The 19350-nt window shown below is 37.4% G+C and overlaps 1 protein-coding gene across 3 annotated transcripts in view; it reads left to right on the plus strand.

Annotated features, from left to right (window-relative positions):
- The window catches only part of sardh (sarcosine dehydrogenase), a 175979-nt gene that overhangs the window by 61174 nt on the left and 95455 nt on the right, over window positions 1–19350 (plus strand).

Raw genomic sequence — 19350 nt, forward strand, 5'->3', positions numbered from 1 at the left:
TACTGTATCTTTCTAAAGGCATAATGGATTTTTTGCTGAGCTGATCACATATTCTATCCTCCAACCCTAAACACAACCCCCACAGAAAACCTTGCCATCTTTTAAAAATAATAATAAAATCTAACATATTATGATTTATGAGCTGTTTTTCTTATGGGCCTGCCCAAACAACCCCTCAATGCCCATAATTTCAGCTTTTGATATTTGGTTATGCAGGTTAAACAACCGGCACACACACCTTTTACTTCCAGAGATGACCAGTGGCAAATGAATTATTTAACCCTGAAACCCTGCAGAGTTCACATGCAAAATTCAATCCCACACTCTCTCTTCCTACTCAAGATCAACACAACTTGATCTCTGATCCATGTGTACACTACTTAAAAAATCTAGGCCTGCAGTTGCATCTGTCTCTAGCTGTGCAATGCATAACTCTTCAGGAATGACTATCATGGATTGAGGCATTACTTCATTTGAATGAAATGATCAAATACATTTTAGAGTGATTCTTTGTGTAATCATTGATTATTTTACCATTTAATGTCTGTGCTAGGGGTGAAAATTTTTAAGGACATCACAATCGAATCTAAATACAATCCCCAGTCACGATTCCATTCCAAAACAATTCTTGACATTTTTGACATATTTCTTTGGCTGTGTAAATATGTTTTTCCAACTTAAGGTTTTATATGGTTTTCTTTATGATTATAATATATATTATGATAGAGTTATACTGTATGAGTTATAATAACTTATATTCAGGACAAACAAGCTGTGAATGTAACATTGAAATGTAGGGGTGTAATGATTTATCGTTGTACGATTTATTGCGATGCAAAAATGTCACAATATGCATCGTGGCGTTATGACGATTTGATTATGATATGACGTCCGTTTTCTCTTATTAGTTGAGCTGTTTGCACGTGAGCTACGTTCCACCTGCTGTCGCACGTGAGTTCAGATTGCAGCAGCAGTAATGTTAGCAGACCAAGATGAGTGGAGCTGAAATAGAGGATGGCCCATCCTCTCAAAATCAAATGTCTGGCAACATTTCGGTTGTACAGTTATTGCTTTAGACTCGTCCGCTTTTTGACTCGCATAATGGGTTAAACATAGCCGAAGTTTTAAAGTCTTCACAGTGATTTACATACTTTGCACAGCAACATGGAAACCTTCTAATGGTGTTGAAAGAGTCACATACTGTATTTATAAGGTACAAATCACCCTAAAATATCATTCTGTCTTCATATAATGATGTATTGGCGGCCGCAAAATCACACATGACGTGAGCTGACCGTGAGCTGTTACTACAGAGGGTGGACTATGAAAGACGCGCTCGTATGGCAAGCCTATTAGCATTTAAACCTTTGTTCTGACAATCCATAAATATATTTAGAGATATCTCTAATTATATTTTGACTTGTCATAATTATAATTCGACTAGTCAGAATGACAATTAGAGATATCTACAATTACAATTGTACTAGTACGAAATCAGATTGGAGATATCTGCAAATGTATTATGACTAGTCATATTCCTCCATTGACTTCCATTGAAAAATATTTGCAGATATCTCTAAATGAGTTTTGACTAGTCACAATTGTAATTAGAGATATCTCTAAATGAATTTAATTAAATATGAATTAAATATATTTATGGATAGTCAGAACAAAGGTTTAAATGCTAAAACGGCTTGCCATACGCGCGCGTCTGCTTCAGTGAACAGAACCTGCAGGTTGTGACTAACAGGTAATAAAGTAGTAAACAACATTCAGTTTGTGGAACAGAGTGATCGTTCAGGAGCCGCGTGGGAAGTATAAACAGCAGTGGAAATGAAACCGAAAACGTACACATTATTTAAATAATCATATCGCATTTTAGAGTTATGATTACGACGAGCATTAACCCTTTTGAGTACAGAGGTACACAAAAATGCACGTCAACATGATACACTTGATAGCGATGACATCAGCGACGCCGAAGAAATAGTAAACCTGCCTAAACTGCTGAAAAGAGCCACGACTGTCCTGTGTAATGAAAAGACGGCCACCCTGTCACTCATCATGCCCAACATGAAGACAGCCATCCATAAAAACCTCTCAGACAGACACACATCAGTTCAGGATTATCTTATAGAACTGCTGATTACCTGGAAATGTGGGTTTTTTTGCACACACAAAAAACGCAAGTGACCAAGCAAAGCCTTAAGCTCTCACTGTTAAATTCAATTGAATAGAAAGCTTTTTTTTTTTTTTTTTGCACCTTTACTTAAATTGTTCCTTAATTTTGTCTCTGTCATTTCAATAATATTTTTAAGAAGTTTTTAAATTGTTTTATTTTCCAGAGACAGGCCTGATAATTTATTTTCTTAAAGAAGGTTCAGTTTAACAAGTTGAAACAAAAGAAATACATAAAAAATAGTTTGCTTGGTAAAATTAGCATTTCAGTTAAATTTTCAATTATTGTTCTGTAGGGTCCACCCAATTGGCCCAATGACGGTATCCAATGGTGGATGAAGGTTCACTGCATGTTCGGTCTTTCCAGTGCACAATGTTGATTTATATTAAACTTAGCTCATATCTGACTCATATTTTAGTATGAGGTGGTTTAGAATATTAATATATTTATCCTCGTTTTATCTGACTCCAATTATAAAACATTGATAAGATTATTTAGTTTCCTTTCACATTATTTTAGATTATGATTGAATATTCTTTTGGTTTGTTATTATACCTTATTCTCATTTCCTTAGATTCCTATAGCATCCCGAGTCTTGCACCGGCCGGGTATACAATCTCTTACTACAAGCTTGTCAGTCTTGGTCATTAAACAGAGGCGATAAAAAAGGCAGAACCCTACTTACTCAATTTAGGAGATTTTTATGTGGTCCCCATAGATCTGTTATCTACTTAATCAAGACAAAGTATTTAATTAATAATCGCACAGGATTAAAAGTTTGTAGATGAAGGCCTAAATATCCACATTTAAAGTAGTTTCAACAATATTTTGTTGTTCTAAATAGTTGGCCTTTTACAGTCCAAGTATACTTGAATAAATGCCAATTTATTAGTCGGATCTCTAACAACATTGTATAGCGTGCCCCGCTCCTCCGTCTAACATGTTTTAGTCCGTTACTAACCTGTACAGTGGCTTGTAGTGCTATGGACAACAACATCTATCAGTGATAATAACACGAGGTTTGAATAATTCAAAACATAATTTATTAGTCAGGTAAATGTATTATGCCAATTCAATCAGTCAATTCATAAACGATCAATACAAAACATCGAATTATCAAAGATAAATCCAAGATGAAAAAGATGCATTCCTGACTTCAAAAATATACATAACTTGGGGCAGGCCCCATGTTATGGGCTGATCTGGTTAGGCAGAATCGCGCTGAATCTTTCTCAGACCTTATCTTAAATAATCCAAGAATTCCCTCAAAGAAGGGGGTGTGAATAACAAAAGGCATTCACACTTAGGGAAAAGTCACACCCTTCACAGTGGTTCAAAAGATGCCTGAAGTTATTATGTCTATTTCTGAGAGAATGAGACCATTGTACCAATCGCACTGAGACATTTCAAATGATATCAAACATGATAGTTAAAGTCAGTTTGGTTAATCTAGAACATTCAAACATTGAAATGACCATATGTGAGATGGGGTGGATGAAGCCGAGTTTCAGCAGACTCAGATGCAAATGCAGCAGGAACTGGTTTTTCCCGCATTCCCACCTGCTGGGTTGTTAAGTCACCAGTCTCTGTTTTCAGCTCATGTTTTGAATTGTCAAAAATATCAAAATATCTGCAATATTTCAACTCTTACAATTCCAAATATCGTGATACATATCGAATCGTGAACATTATATCGTGATACACATCGTATCGTGAGCTGAGTGTATCGTTACACCCCTATTGAAATGCCATATTACAAAGAGAAATTATAAAAAAAAAGAAAAAAATTTTATTCCAAAAAAGAAAGCATAAATTAGTTTTAATTTGTTTATAATCTCGTATAACCATTCAAACCAAAAATGCTTCTAAAATAATGATATATGGAAATTATATTGGAAGAGCTTCAGTAATAACTTTATAATATATAGCTTTCGTAATATATAATAATAACTTTATCTAAGTGTCACAGAGCTTCAAAATATAATAGTTCACAATGTTTCAATTGTTTGCAACACTATGCAGTTCACTTTTGTTTACAGTCCGCATTTGCAGTTTCCAAGCTACTTTTCTTGCCTTAATGGTGACATATGATGCTATTCTGTTGAAATCAGTGTCCATGCATCACAATAATGCCTCCCTGCATGCATTCTTTTGTGATTCTAAAGCCGGTTGCACATTGGACAAGAAGCGAAGTACTGTGTTGTGTGTGTGACAACTCTAGGTTTCATTTTGTGGTGTGGCAGGAATTTGAAAAGGTTTTGTCCCACCATGTCTTTTAAAATCTGGAAGTTTGTCCATCTTTATTCAAATGAAGCAAATTTAGAGGCTTACAGTCTGAATTATTAGCCCTCCTTAATTATTAGTCCCCCTCTATAATTTTTTCCTCAAATTTCTGTTTAATGGAGGGAAGTTTTTTTTAACACATTTCTGCATAATAGTTTTACTAACTAATTTCTAATAACTTATTTATTTTATAATATTTTACTAGTTATTTTTCAACATTCTAGTATTCAGCTTAAAGGTTTAACTAGGTTAATTAGGTTAACTAGCCAGGTTAGGGTAATTAGGCAAGTTATTGTATAATGATTTTTTTTTCTGTAGACAACTGGAAAAATAAAGCTAATAAAAAATAAAGAAATAAAACAAATAAGACTTTTTTCCAGAAGAAAAAATTATAGAGAAATACTGTAAAAATGTCCTTGCTCTGTTAAACATCATTTTGGGAAATATTTCATTCATTTATTTTCGACTTAGTCCCTTTATTAATCTGGGGTTGCCACAGTGGAATGAACCACCAACTTATCCACCACATGTTTTACGCAGCAGATGCCCTTCCAGCCGCAACCCATTACTGTGAAACACCCATACACACTCATACAAGATACAGTTAATTTTTTTAGCCTACTCAATTCACTTATACTACGTCTTTCAGACTGTGGGGGAAACCGGAACACCCGTAGGAAACCCACACAAACATGAGGAGAACATGCAAACTCCACACAGAAACGCCAACTGACCGCGTCACCCCTTTAGAAATAATTGAAAAAGAAAAGAAAACTAACAGGAGGGCGAATAATTTTGACTTCAACTATTTGTACATGTGCCTGTCAATGCTCAATATTTTTCTGTTTCTCAACACGTTTCTAGACCTGCAACATTGGGATCTAATTTGATTATAGAATTTAACTTTGAGAATCGTTTCAGAATTTACAATCTATGAAATGATTTTTTTTTACTTCCACTCCTAGGTATCAGTCAAAACACATTATTTAAGCTCTTACATTGTTATCTTGGACCACAAAGCCAGTTATATTTTTGGTATTGACAACAATACATTGTATGAATCAAAATGACTAAATTTTCTTTTATATAAAAAATCATTAGGATATTAATTTTAGAAAAGCACATTTTTTATTGGCAACATGCATCACAATGCACTTAATTTAAAGAGTTTCAAAGCATTTTAAAAATTGTAATAATTTTAAGAAATATTTTTCACGTATTTCAAGATTTTCATATAGTTGTATCTCGGCCATATATTATTCTATTCTTACAAAGCATAAATCAATAGAAAGCATTTTTGTAAAAATCTCAATAAAAAAAAAAAAAAAAAGATTGGTTTTGTGGTCCAGGGACTCATATAGCGTTGTATTTGGGACCCTGGAGCACAAAAGAAGTTGCACTTTAAAACTGTAAATGTATATAAACTCAGTCTTGGATTATTAATAATGTTCATTAAGAAGCACTTCATTTAGACAACTTTAAAGGTAATATATATATATATATATATATATATATATATATATATATATATATATATATATATATATATATATATATATATTTTTTTTTTTTTACCTGCAGATTACTGATTTTCAAATTGTATGTTTCTCTGTCAAAAAATTGTCCAATAATAAAAATCCTTTATCAGTGGAAAGCTTTAATTCAGAAATTATTCTAGTTTCATTCATTTATTTTTGGGGTGGGTTATGGAGGCAGCAGTCTTAGGAGAGAACCTCAGACTTTCCTCTCCCCACTCACTACCATTAGCTTCTCCAGGGGATCCCAAGGCATTCCCAGGCCTGCCGAGAGACATAGTCCCTCCAGCATGTCCTGGGTCTTCCCCAAGGCCTCCTCCCGGTGGCTTCTCTCGAAGTGGAGGAGCAGCGGCTCTACACCGAGCTCCTCCCGGGTGACAGAGCTTCTTTTCCTATCTATAAGGGTGTGCCCTGTCACCCTGCAAAGGAAACTCTTTTCAACTGCTTGTATCCAAGATCTTGTTCTTTAAGTCATCACCCAAAGCTCATGACTAGACTCACACCTAATCTGTGCCTGCAGAATTTCGCAGATTTTTAACCCATCGTTGATTCGGTTTATTTACTTGTGTAAATGTGTGTCATTTATATTTATAACGTATTTAAAAATTAATTTCAGTAATATTATTGACTAATATGAAAGTATTTATATGACTCATTTACAAAATAGTCTGTAAAATCTTTTAGTAGATATATTATATGAGAGACTTGCTTTGTTTAACAAATATAGTAGATCTAACTGGATTTGCATTGTAAACATTAAATATAAGTTAAAAAGGTATTACTTTTTATTTCATATATTAGGTTTTTAGTTATGATACTCCCAAAATCATACTGCATAAATACATTTTTACAAAATTCTGTGCAGAAATAGCAAAAAATGACTAAAGGTGAGAGTAGGAGCGTAGATTGACACCTTTACCACAACGGATTGGGAAATTGACCACACCTCTGCTGCTGCTGCACCGATCCGCCTTCCATCCTTCCCTCACTCACGAACAAAAGCCCAAGATACTCGAGCTTCTCCACCTGAGGTAAAGACTTTCCTCAAACCTGGAAATGACAAGCCATCCCCTTTTTCATATTTGGAGGTGCTGATTCTCATCCCAGCCGCATCATGCAATGTATAAATCTTAATGTCAAAAATTTGACACTTAAGGTTTTGCGGTCCAGGGTCACATTTGACAATTTACTGGCAGTGACTGTTTCTTATTGTCACCATTGTTGACAGTGTCTGCTAATCGCTTCAGCCCTATTCCTGGGATTGTTTTAACTACATTTCCCAATCCAATTTTAACCATATCTGTGCTTCATCCATGAGGCCCAGAATCGAATTATGCTTTATCTGAGCGCAAGATTAAAAAGCACTTGAAAGCATGTGGAGGTGGTATTTTTGGACGCAGATGCCCTGTGATTTTGAAGGTCAGATGAAACTCAGTCCGTCCCATAGTAATGCTGATTGTGCTCAGCTTAGGCCGGGTCACCTTGCGTGCCTCAGACATGCTGACGGACGAACGGGGGCGTGATCGTGTGGACGGATCAAAATACACAGCCATAGGAATCACACTCAGATATTAGATGTGTGCTTGTATTTTTATGACACATCGATTCCTGACCTCAGCATGTAAAACTCACTTCCTGGAACAAAAAGGGAGTACAAGAGCCTCTGATTGGTTATGTTATTTGATATGCAAAATTTGGACATGTCTGCTCATTCTGAATCTTTTTTCTTTTCGCTTTCTTCTGTGGAAAACAAAATAAGATGTTCTGCAGAATCCATAAAGTCAATGAGGTCTAAAACAATGCTTTCAGCGTCTAGACGAAGACATTTTTTAAAGTCAGTCCACGCAGGTTATGAGGATTTAAATGAGAGTGGATTAAAGACAAAAGGTCTCCATTCATTTAAGGACAAACCATTATTATGGTCCTAGATAAACCGTTCAATCTTGGAAGGAGCAATTGAAATGTGATTAATTAGACATCTTTTGCTCTTGAAGAAAAACAGAGCATTTTAATATAGAAACACTTAGCATATGAATGTCAATGAGAGGTGTTTAAAATCAGTATTTATAGCCCAAGATGGTGATCAGGGATTCTCCTTGGGTGTGATTGCATCAGAGATGTGGCATATCATTAAGTGTGTGTGTGTGTCCATCAGTATGCATGACCACGGTGATGTCGTCCTTCCCTGCTGCTTCCTTTAGGTCTCCTCGATTGTTTTTATTCTTGTTTTCCCTTCTCTCTCTGTACTCTTGTTCAGTTCTATCATTTCTGATGGGAAATAATGTGGAAGTGGTCGTGAAGATTTTAGGATGACTGGCCAAATGGCTAGACTGTTAATGTGTGTGTGGCTCAGAGAACAGGTTAATCTGTAGCAGATGGTTGCCCATCGTTCATGTGATTGCTAACTTCCACTGCCTTCTGGAGAGAAAACACACAGGTTCTCTTTGCGTTCAAATCAACCAGCTTTAATGCTATATAACAGGTGAAAAACAGAATATCAATTCAATGGCTTTTAATAGTGATGCTTTAAAATATTCATTTGAAAATGTGTTTTTTTTCCAACTAAAACAGATTTTTAATATTCATAAATTATTAAAGGGAATTTAAGTTTTATATTTCAAAGCAATTAAGTCGTGCACAAAAAATATGCTCAATAATTAATGCAAATTATTATGATGAACAAATATTCCACGTTTCGCACAGGCAGTTAGTTGAACATTCACTTAAAAATGTGTTTAGACTTGAGTGCAATATATTAAAAGTTGTTTATATACAGGATCTGTATTTGTGTGTGTCCTTAGTTCTGTGTATGCATGACATGTGGCAGGACATCACGTTTTCATTACAGCTGCATTTAAATGGTTAGATTTCAACACAAAGTTGGAGTAGAAACTAAATATAGAACAAATTTCTAAAAAATGATGAGTTGTCGTAACCCAGTGCTGGATTAAATCTGGACAAATCCAAAAGTGTCATTTAAATTTAATTGGAAAAAAAAAAACTGTGTTCGGTTTGTCCATATTTGACCCAACAATGGGTTACCACAAACAAACAACAGTGTACCTGACAAAAATCTTGTTGCCCATCCAGGTTTTAGGAAAAACAAATAATAACTTGACTTGTAGTTGATTTATTGGTATTAGAAGTGGCTTATGTGAAAGGCAAAAGCCTCTAGATTATGCCTAATTTACCAAAATAAAATATTACCATGCCTTGATTTTTTTTATTTATTTAATTAGGACAGTAAGTTCTGACTTTGCCTATACAAATGGATGCAGTGAAAAAAAACTATTATTGTCTTTGACTCCCATGAGCTGGGAGGACTGCATCCATACATCTCTGCAATGACTCAAATAACTTATTAATAAAGTCATCTGGAATGGCAAAGAAAGCATTCTTGCAAGACTTCCAGATTTCATCAAGATTCTTTGAATTAATCTTCAATGCCTCCATCTTACCAAAGGCATGCTCAATAATGTTCATATATGGTGACTAGGCTGGTCCATTTTGAAGCACCTTGACCTTCTTTACTTTTAGGAATTTTGCTGTTGAGGCTGAAGTATGAGGAGTGCTATCCTACTGAAGAATTTGCCCTCTCCAGCCTAAATGTCTTCATACCTTAGGCTGTTGATGTTGCCATCCACTTTGCAGATTTCTCGCACACCCATATACTGAACGTAATCCCAAACCATGATTTTTCCTTCACCAAACTTGACTGATTTCTGTGAGAATCTTGGGTCCATGCAGATTCCAATAAGTCTTCTGCAGTATTTGTGATGATTGGGATGCTGTTCAACAGATGATTTACCAGAAAAATTTACCTTCTGCTACTTTTTCAAATGATTAACTAGAAGTCAAGTTATTATTTGTTGCTCTCAACTGGAATCGATGTCAAGACTTTTGTAAGTTAGTGTATACAGTAGTCAACAAGTGGATTAAAAAGTTTGTCAAAATTGTCCTGAGACAAGAATGGGTGTTCAATAGTTTAGGACAACTGTCCTTTGATGGACAGTTCAAATGTTGATTACTGTATGTGTATACATACAACTGGTTGTGTGTACATTGTTTACACTTATTGAGTGCATTATGGAATTAAATAAATATGTACTAATCCACTGTTTTATATAACAAATTGTCCTTTTCTTCTAATACTAATATATTGTGTAAGTAGGGGCAACAAAGATTATACTGGTTTTTTTTACAGAAATTGAGATCTTTTGGTATAGATAAATCACTCATGTGCATGTTTTACAGTTCATACATTCAATCACTGTTATCCTTTTCTTTGCTTTGTTGGTTCAATTCTCTAAGTGTGAAAAATAAGAGTTGTTTGGAGAAAATTGTGAACCTAGGAGGAAAAATAACAGGGAGAAAACAGATGACAATGGCTCAGTTATACCATAGACAAGTTTTGAGTAAAGCTCAGAGTATTCGGTCAGATGATTCCCATCCTATGCACCACGAGTTTTATCTTCTCTGTTCTGGTATTCGATACAGAACTCCTATTAGTAAAACAAATCGTTTTAAACTTTCATTTATCCCCTCAGCTGTACAGTTTTTACATTTGGGGTAGAATTTGTATTGTATGATCCACTTTGTATATTATGTGTGACATGCTTGTATGCTGCAACCAAACTGCCTTTGGGAAATGAATAAAGACTGACTGACTGACTGGCTGACTGGCTGACTAAAATAAGACGGTCTCAGATAATTTACTCCTATATACACTTACTGGCCACTTTATTAGGTACACCTGTCCAACTGCTCATTAATGCAAATTTCTAATCAGCCAATCACATGGCAGCAAGAATGGTCCGGAAAAGAGAAAATAGCCAGTGAGCAGCAGTTTCGTGGGCACAAACTCCTTGGTGATGCCAGAGGTCAGATAGGAATGGTCAGACTGATAGAAAGGAAACAGTAACTCAAATAACCACGTGTTACAACCAAGTGTGCCGCAAGCCTGCGTTTGAGTGAAGGTCTCAGCCGTTAGATCGCCCCCTGGGGGCTGGCTGCAGTACAAGTCATAAAGCCCACCTCCTCCGTGTTAATGAAGGAGACTTGAGCCCAAATAAAAAAATTAATTACACTTGCAATAAAATGTCCCGAAAGATGGTTCTGGTCGATTAAGGCACTGGTTATTGTGCTGAAATAGGTGCAGATCTTCATTTTTGTAAACAGTTTGTTTTTAGCAGTAATTTAATGCTGGGCGTGTCATCGTGATTGACAGTTGTGATTGACAGTTTCTCAAAGCGCGGCGTCTGAGCTTCGGCAGAAGACTGAAGTGTTATTACTCGATTTCTGTGATATTTTACTATGACAAAATGAGTTTAGCAGTAAACTACAGTTTCTGACATACATGATCTGGTGGAACACTGTTTATTCGCTAAGGTCAGAGCTTTTTTCGGGCTTTATTAGTTTGCTAATACACGCCTAGCCACCCAGATAGCAAAATACACTGGGGCCAGTTCTTGCCTGCCGGAGACTTACCCCTCAGACTGACTACCTCTGCTGGACCTACTCCGGATGCCTGGACTCACTGCCCGATTCCAGCCTGAGTCAATTGAGCCAGATGCGGCGGCCGAGCGAGCAGGCGCTGCCGCATGCGAGCTGAAATCATCAGGCCGCGACGCCGCGAGTAGGTTATGTGCGCTGCTGCCCGGAGCTGGCGCGATTGAATCTTCATTATATAAAACCCTCACATTTGTTAACGTTATTACAACCATTTTGTTGATATAACAACAAACGCATGCTACTATGTGAACGCAAAGTGTATCACTGAGTTTAACCTTTGAATAAAGATGCAAACAGCATACATAGCAATTATTTAAATAAAGGACAAAATAAATAACAATAAACCTGTATCGATTGCACAAGTATTAAATAATACAATTGAATACATTTTGTAGTGCACAAGAATTAAGAAATACGAAAATGACAATAAAACTGCACAATAAAATAAACCCATTTAAGTACGGGGAAAATACAGGAGATCGTTAGCAGTAATTCTCTTTGTGTCTAAATAATAATATCCCCGTTGATCTCCTGTAAGGTTATTTGAACTTGCTTTACAGGACGTCTCTGCATTTTAAATTTTGGCATGTTATTAAGTGATCTACTGAATTTGCTGTTATAAATCATTATAAGGTTCTTGAAATCGAATCTTATATAACCTAATAGAGCTGTAAATGTTAGATATTATTTATTTACATCATTTACTGTTGGCGTTTTATTTGAACACTCCAGCTAACATTAAAATGAATGTAAATTCCTCGTTGCCAGATATAATGAAGGCATAAACCAAATGAAAACGGAGGCAAAAAAATTAAATAAATCAACAATTCAAGCGAAAATGAATAAACAATATACTAGTGATGTTGCAGCAGATAGACATTGTATTAATAGTGCAAAGTTTTTTTGCACAAATTGACAAATTGCAGGGTTGGGATGTGTAAATATCCTGTTGATATTTAGTAATCTTGCTGTATTTATCTTCTAAACGCACGATTGTTCCCGCATGGTAAATCGTTATGGTGTGTAGGCTATATTTTGGGTTCTGTTGATGGCTAATTAAAAATAAAAACCTTTCTAAAAATGTATGTGTTGTTTATATGTTATTGTTCATATTTTACAAGTGTTATTTCTACCCCTATGAAGATAACAAATACCAACAACAAATATAACAATAAGAGAATATATTATTTGTGCTCATATTCAGGCTAGAGTGTATAAAAGATCGTTTATTTATGCAGTCCACCATGTATTGCTTTTATTAAAGTTTAACAGCTTACATCACACCGTTTTTAAACCGTATATTATTGTGTTTTTTTAAAGAGCCCATATTATGGGTTTTTGAAAATTCCCCTCCATGTAGTGTGTAACACAGCTCTAAGTGAAGCGAAGTATCCAGCTAAGGCTTAAATCTGTAAGAATACAGTGTTTAAAACGGTTGATTCATCTATAAAAGAGTCGACTCATAGTGCTTCAAACGAGTCGCCTTGATACCGACTCATTAGGTGTTTCGCCATGACGTACGAACGAAACCAAGTTATTCACGTGCACGCGCAAACCCGGGAGATTTCAAACCTGAGGCCCCGCCCTCTGACGCAGAAACCCAGACACACACCCACAAACACACGCACACCCACAAACACACGCACACAAACATGCCGGTCGATTGAAGTCACACTGCAGATGGATATATTGAGTCTCTACCCAAAGATGAAACCTCAGCATTATAACCAAGCAGTTGGAAACTTCTGGAAGCTACATGCTACAAAGAATACTTCATCTGAGTTTGTTAAAGGAAGGATCAGTAAAGAGTAACTGATGGACGTCAGGATGGGTTTCTTCCATTTCTCAAGTGTAAGTACGTGCGGTTAAAGTTGTTGCCTCGTTTACTCTTGCTTGCAAATGTATTTAGTTGTGATTTGTTACTTGTAACCGCGTGTACTGTATCAGGTTAACTGGATATTTGATCTTATCGCGTGCAAAGTCACGTTAAAAACGCGACGCGTGCTGTTTGTTTATGGAGCTCCGTGCTAGAGTTCTGCTCCCGCGATTTATTCGGAAATTTATTCCCGCGCCGCAGAAATCTGGCGCGGGGACAGCCGCGGGAATAAATTTCCGAATAAATCGCGGGAGCGGTCGGTAACGGGTTTAATTTGGGACGGGGACGGGAGCGGGCTGTCTAGCAATATCACGGATATTGCTATGCGAATTAGAAAGAGAGAGTCTGCGTGGTGCTTGTGTGTGTGTTAGTGCGCACGCGCGCGCGCGCGCGTGAGAGAGAGAGAGAGAGAGAGAGAGAGAGAGAGAGAGAGAGAGAGAGAGAGAGAGAGAGAGAGAGAGAGAGAGAGAGAGAGAGAGAGAGAGAGAGAGAGAGAGAGAGAGAGAGAGAGAGAGAGAGAGAGAGAGAGAGAGAGAGAGAGAGAGAGAGAGAGAGAGAGAGAGAGAGAGAGAGAGAGAGAGAGAGAGAGAGAGAGAGAGAGAGAGAGAGAGAGAGAGAGAGCGAACGACAGCTTGGCTGTCTGGACTGTATACTGGGTGATTTTTGGTTGTGTTCTCCGCTCTAGCGGGACCGGGCGCGGCGGGCAGAAAACGGAGCGGGTTCTCAGGCTAAAACCTGGCGGGTGCGGGCGGAAGCGGGAGCGTTGTCATCCGGAGGTGTGTGTGTGTTTTTGTGTGTGTGTGGTATGGCCAGTACACGACTGTCTCCTTCGTTCGGTTATCCGTGGCACTATCCACTCGCCATAGTGTGGCAGCTAAAATCCACGTCTATACTATCGAGCGTGTATGAACTGTGATTACTTTTTAAATTGCTGATTAGCTATTGGCCATTTCCCTCTCTGACTGAAGGCAGTCGACCAATCGCGACAGACTGTCATCGGTCCAATCAGCGCAGATTAGCTCCGCGCTAAGGAGGGGTTTGGGAACAAATGAATCACTGGACGATTCATACAGGAGTCGCTGGGATAATTAGGTAAAAATAAATGCAGATTATAAGACCATGAAAGTGTTTTTTGACCTTGCATGCATATTAGACTGTTGTTGGAGACCCTTACAACCAGGATATGACCCTATTTCATGTATAATATGGGCTCTTTAATGTAAGTGCTTCTATTTACATCAGTGAGCGTTTGTTATAGTGCAGACACCGGCAGTCGAGTGAGAAGTTCGGGGGGCGTGGTTGATTTTACATAAAGCGTTTGGTTGAAAGCTCGACTCCGCTCATTTTCGCGGCTCCTCCTCTGGCTCCATCAGACAGTCCTTCTGCGCATGTCAAGGCTCCAATTTCAGCAGTCTTTTGCGACAGTTTGTGCCCGTCAAGCAGGCGTTTTGCCCTCAAGGCGTTCAATGGGAAAGGGGCTGTCGCGTCGTCCATATTTTTTACAGTCATTGGTTACAACAGAAGTATGCAGAAGAGCATATCTGAACACACAACATGTCAAACCTTGAGGTGGATGGGCTACAGCAACAGAAGACCACACCGGGTGCCACTACTGTCAGCGAAGAACAGATAACTGAGACTGAGATTTGCACAGACTTACCAAAATTTGGAGAATAAAGATTGGAAAAACGTTGCCTGGTCTTATGAGTCTCGATTTCTGCTATGACATTCGGATGGTAGGGTCAGAACTTGGTATCAACATTACAAAAGCATGGATTTATCCTGCCTTGTATCAACGGTTTAGGCTGCTGGTGGTGGTGTAAGGGTGTGGGGATATTTTCTTGGCACACACTGGGTCCATGAGTACCCATTGAGCATTGTGTCAATGCCACAGTCTACCTGAGTATTGTTGCTGACCATGTCCATCCCTTTATGACCACAGTGTACCCATCCTCTGATAACTACTTCCAGCAGGATAGCGCGCCATGTCATAAAGCGCAAATCATCCCAGTCTGGTTTCTTGAACATGACAATGGGTTCACTGTACTCAGAAGGCCTCACCAGATCTCACCAGTCACCAGATCTTAATCCAATAGAGCACCTTTGGGGTGTGGTGGAACTGGAGATTCGCATCATGGATGTGCAGCCAAAAAATCTGCAGCAACTGCGTGATGCTATCATGTCAATATGGACCAAAATTCCTGAGGAATATTTTCAGTACGTTCTTGAATCTATGCCACGAAGGATTAAGGCAGTTCTGAAGGAAAGAGGGGATCCAACCCGGTACTAGTAAGGTGTAACTAATAAAGTGGTCGATGAGTGTATAAGAAAATAGACTTAATACCAAATAATGACATCATGGGAAATGTAGCACACTTTCCTTTAAATTAGATAAATGCGTTTTTTATAGATAGTGTGTGGTTCCCTGGAATTGTAATAATGGTCTGACTGCTTGTAATCGGATTTCTTTAAAACATATTATTATCAGTTGGAAACAGGACTTTAGAAGGCTGCTACCTACAGTATGGTAGGTTTTTAAACAGAACTGTGTACTCTCAGGCACCTACACGTTTATGTGATCCGCATGTCTCATGTATCGCTCTGAAGCTTCCCTCTCTCTCAGCCTCCTTCTCTCTTTCATTTTATTCCCCCTTGTTTTCTTTTTCACCTCCCCTGACATTTGCAGAAATACCGCTAGTGATTCGGTCGCTGCTTTGATGAACAAAGAGAAATGGTGTGTCTGTGTGTGTGTGTATGTGTGTTATGAGAGCAAAAGATAGACAGGAAAGTCTATCCACTTGGTAGCATTAACTCATGATAACTTCCCTCCTGCCTAAATGGTTCAGTTGTAGCGTAACAGACCAAAGTTTAAAAGTCACTCTTATAGGAATAAATGTGGCTGGGGCAGTACCTTTTCAAAATGTAGACGTTTGTACCAAAATATTTTATTTTCTAAAAGGTACATATTGCTACCTGGTGTACATATTAGAGCCTAAAAAAAGTTAGGGGAGAGCAGGGACAAGAGTAAGTTTTTTTTCATACAAAAATGGTAACACTTGATAATAACTGCACTTTACAAATCCTTTACTAAGCATTAGCATCTAGTGAATTCATTATCTGTTAAGCATTAACTCTACATTTAACAACCATCAGTAAGCAGTTTATAACTGCAGCTACAAATGCTGTATTCTTGACTTACAATCACATTTATAATGTGCTTAATAGTTGTAGTTTTATACTTTGTTAACGATTTATTTTTCATGACAGAGCTACTCAAGGACTAATTCATCGAATATACAGTAAATACTGCTCAAACACAAACACTGTTGCTGTGTCTTGTTTACTGTAGTGACATTACAACACGTCGTCCTTGTCTTGTTTTCCTGTGTTTTGACCTTAGCCTAGATCATTTTTTTGTCCCTGTCCCCTGCTGTTATTGTGACTACGATTCTGGACTGCCTTTATACATCTGTTTGCACCCATGTTGACCATTGCTTGCCTGAAATCCAGACTAAACCTGCATGTGGATCTGAACTCAGTTGTTTGTGTCACTCCCTCTGGTTAAAGAAGACTCGGCCATGGGAATGAGCAAGTGTGGTGTATAAATAGTGTGTGTAATCAGTCTTTGACAATCGTCAGGTGGTATGAGTGTAATCAGTCAGAATGAGGAAGCATGTGTGTGTGAGCTTAGTGCATGTAACGAAATGTAGTCCAACCATGTCGGAATTGTAGTCCATAGTGATATTGTCAGTGAGATCCAGCGATCTATGAAGTTACGATTGTTGGTGATCGTGACAACACCATCAACTGAGCTTTTTCACAGGCATAATAATCTTATTGTAAGTAAACTTGACTTTCAAGAGAAGTTATAACAATTTCTCAAAAAATCTCTCTTTATTCTGCAATTTATTCTGAAAATCCTTACTTACCTAAAAAACAAAAAGTTTAGTCGCATTAAAATTTGACTTTAAAAAAAAAAAATGGTTATGTGCCTTTTTATACAGTGTATGTAAATGTGTGGTTTCAACTATACACTTATAATAATTATAGCCAACTTGCATTTCACATTATTTCAGGGAAAATAAAGCTCCACTTGAACTTTAGGAAGTGAAATAACATTTTTTTTTTACTGTTGCATAAAACAAACCAGACATTTTAGCAAACAAAGTAAATAAAACAAAATAGCAGCTCCACTCTTCTCCAAGTGTTAGCCACCTGAAAATAGGGTTGCTCGATGACAGCTGAAGAGAACTGGAGATTTTAGAAGTGCACTCATCTGAGCAGGAGACAATTTGTGACAAATTAAATCTTGACTCTAAACTGCACAACTTTGTTATGCCCAATAATGATGCCAACGTATTGACTTGAGTATTCAATCGGCTACGCCTTAGAACTTAAACATTCAAGCACATCTTATTCCTACTGTCAGTATTCTGTATGCAGTGCTGTCAAAAAAAAAATGAAATCAATCTCTGCTTATGAATAGCTGTACCACAATAATGTTTAATCTTTATTTAATTAACATTGCAAAGTTTTCATAGCTTATAAAGTGTACGGTTATATTATTAAGCACTGTTAATTTGAGTAGTACCTTTATTTAATTGTATTCATTTATGCTTTTGCTTGTAATTTGTTATTTTTATTTGACAATGTGATGTTATTTACGGTAGTGTACCAAAGCTGTGAGCCTAAAAGTATGATATGAACTGAACCACAAGCAATCTGTACCGTTGCAGGGCAAACATTATGGTTAATACTGATAGGTGGTGCATGGCTTGGTATTGTTGGCAGAATATGTCCCTTAGTAAAAAATAATTGAGAAAGCCTGATCTAGAACAATCTGGAAAACAAAAACACTTGAAACAGTGTCCAGTTACTTCTTTCTTTTGGTCGTAAAATATTCCAACATACATACAGTCAAAACCAGAAGTTTGCATACACTGTATAAAAGGCACATAACCATTTGAAAAAGTCAGATGTTAATGTGATAGGGATGCTCAAAATAATCGATTAACCGTTAACAGAAAGGGTGCGTTTGTGACCGATTAATGCTATCAGTTAAACGATTAAAATTATTATTTTATATATTTTTAGTTTGGCTGCATAAGGGGCCGATTGAATGCGCCTTTGCGTTAAAAGGGGCATCTTTTGCATGCGGCTCATCCTAGAGCAGCAGTTTGTGTTGTCAAGACAACTACAGAGAACTTTTAAAGAGCTTGGTTTCCGCTACATTCATTCTTCCATGGCAGGGAACAAAATGCATCCATCCACGGCTACATTACCCTTTCAAAACATTCAGTCATTGTTGTTGTTGTTTTTAATAGCGGATTATAATTGCATCAAAACGTGTTAAAAGGTAAGCGGATTATAACAGCGCAAACTTTTTTGTAACCGTATAGTGCCGTGCGCTATCTGTTTAACCCTTTGGGGTTACGTGCTGACTGACTGACTGACTGACTGACAGGTGCGCGATGCGTGAGGCCAGCAAACACGCAGAAGCTTTCAGTTAAGATGAACACAGTTTCTATAGTTATACTTTATTTATAGATAAAGTATGACTCTGCATATAATCACTCTATCATGCTGGAGTTTATAGCAGTTTCGCTTTACTTCAGGACGCATTATTGCCGCTCTAAAGGTCTAATTGCTGTTTTAAGTTATCCAGAGCTGGATGAATGTACAAATCTTGAATATCACAATATTATTAAATATTACAATTTAATCAACATATACAGCAACACTTTTGCACAATCGATACCCAGCTGATTCAGTCGTTTCATAAGAGGACCGCGCTTTCTTCTCTTCTTTTTTCCTTGTCAACATATAAAGGCAGTGAGGTGCGCCTCGCGTTTTTGGAATGAAATAAGCACATTAGCTGTGGTCAGCCACTTGTTCAACTGCAAGACATACTTAACTAGCGGGACGATAAAGTATAACCCATGCCTACAGACACATTTGCCAAAGAA

Source organism: Danio rerio, chromosome 10 (assembly GCF_052040795.2).
Source record: "Danio rerio strain M-AB ecotype USA chromosome 10, GRCz13ab, whole genome shotgun sequence".
NCBI lineage: Eukaryota > Metazoa > Chordata > Actinopteri > Cypriniformes > Danionidae > Danio > Danio rerio.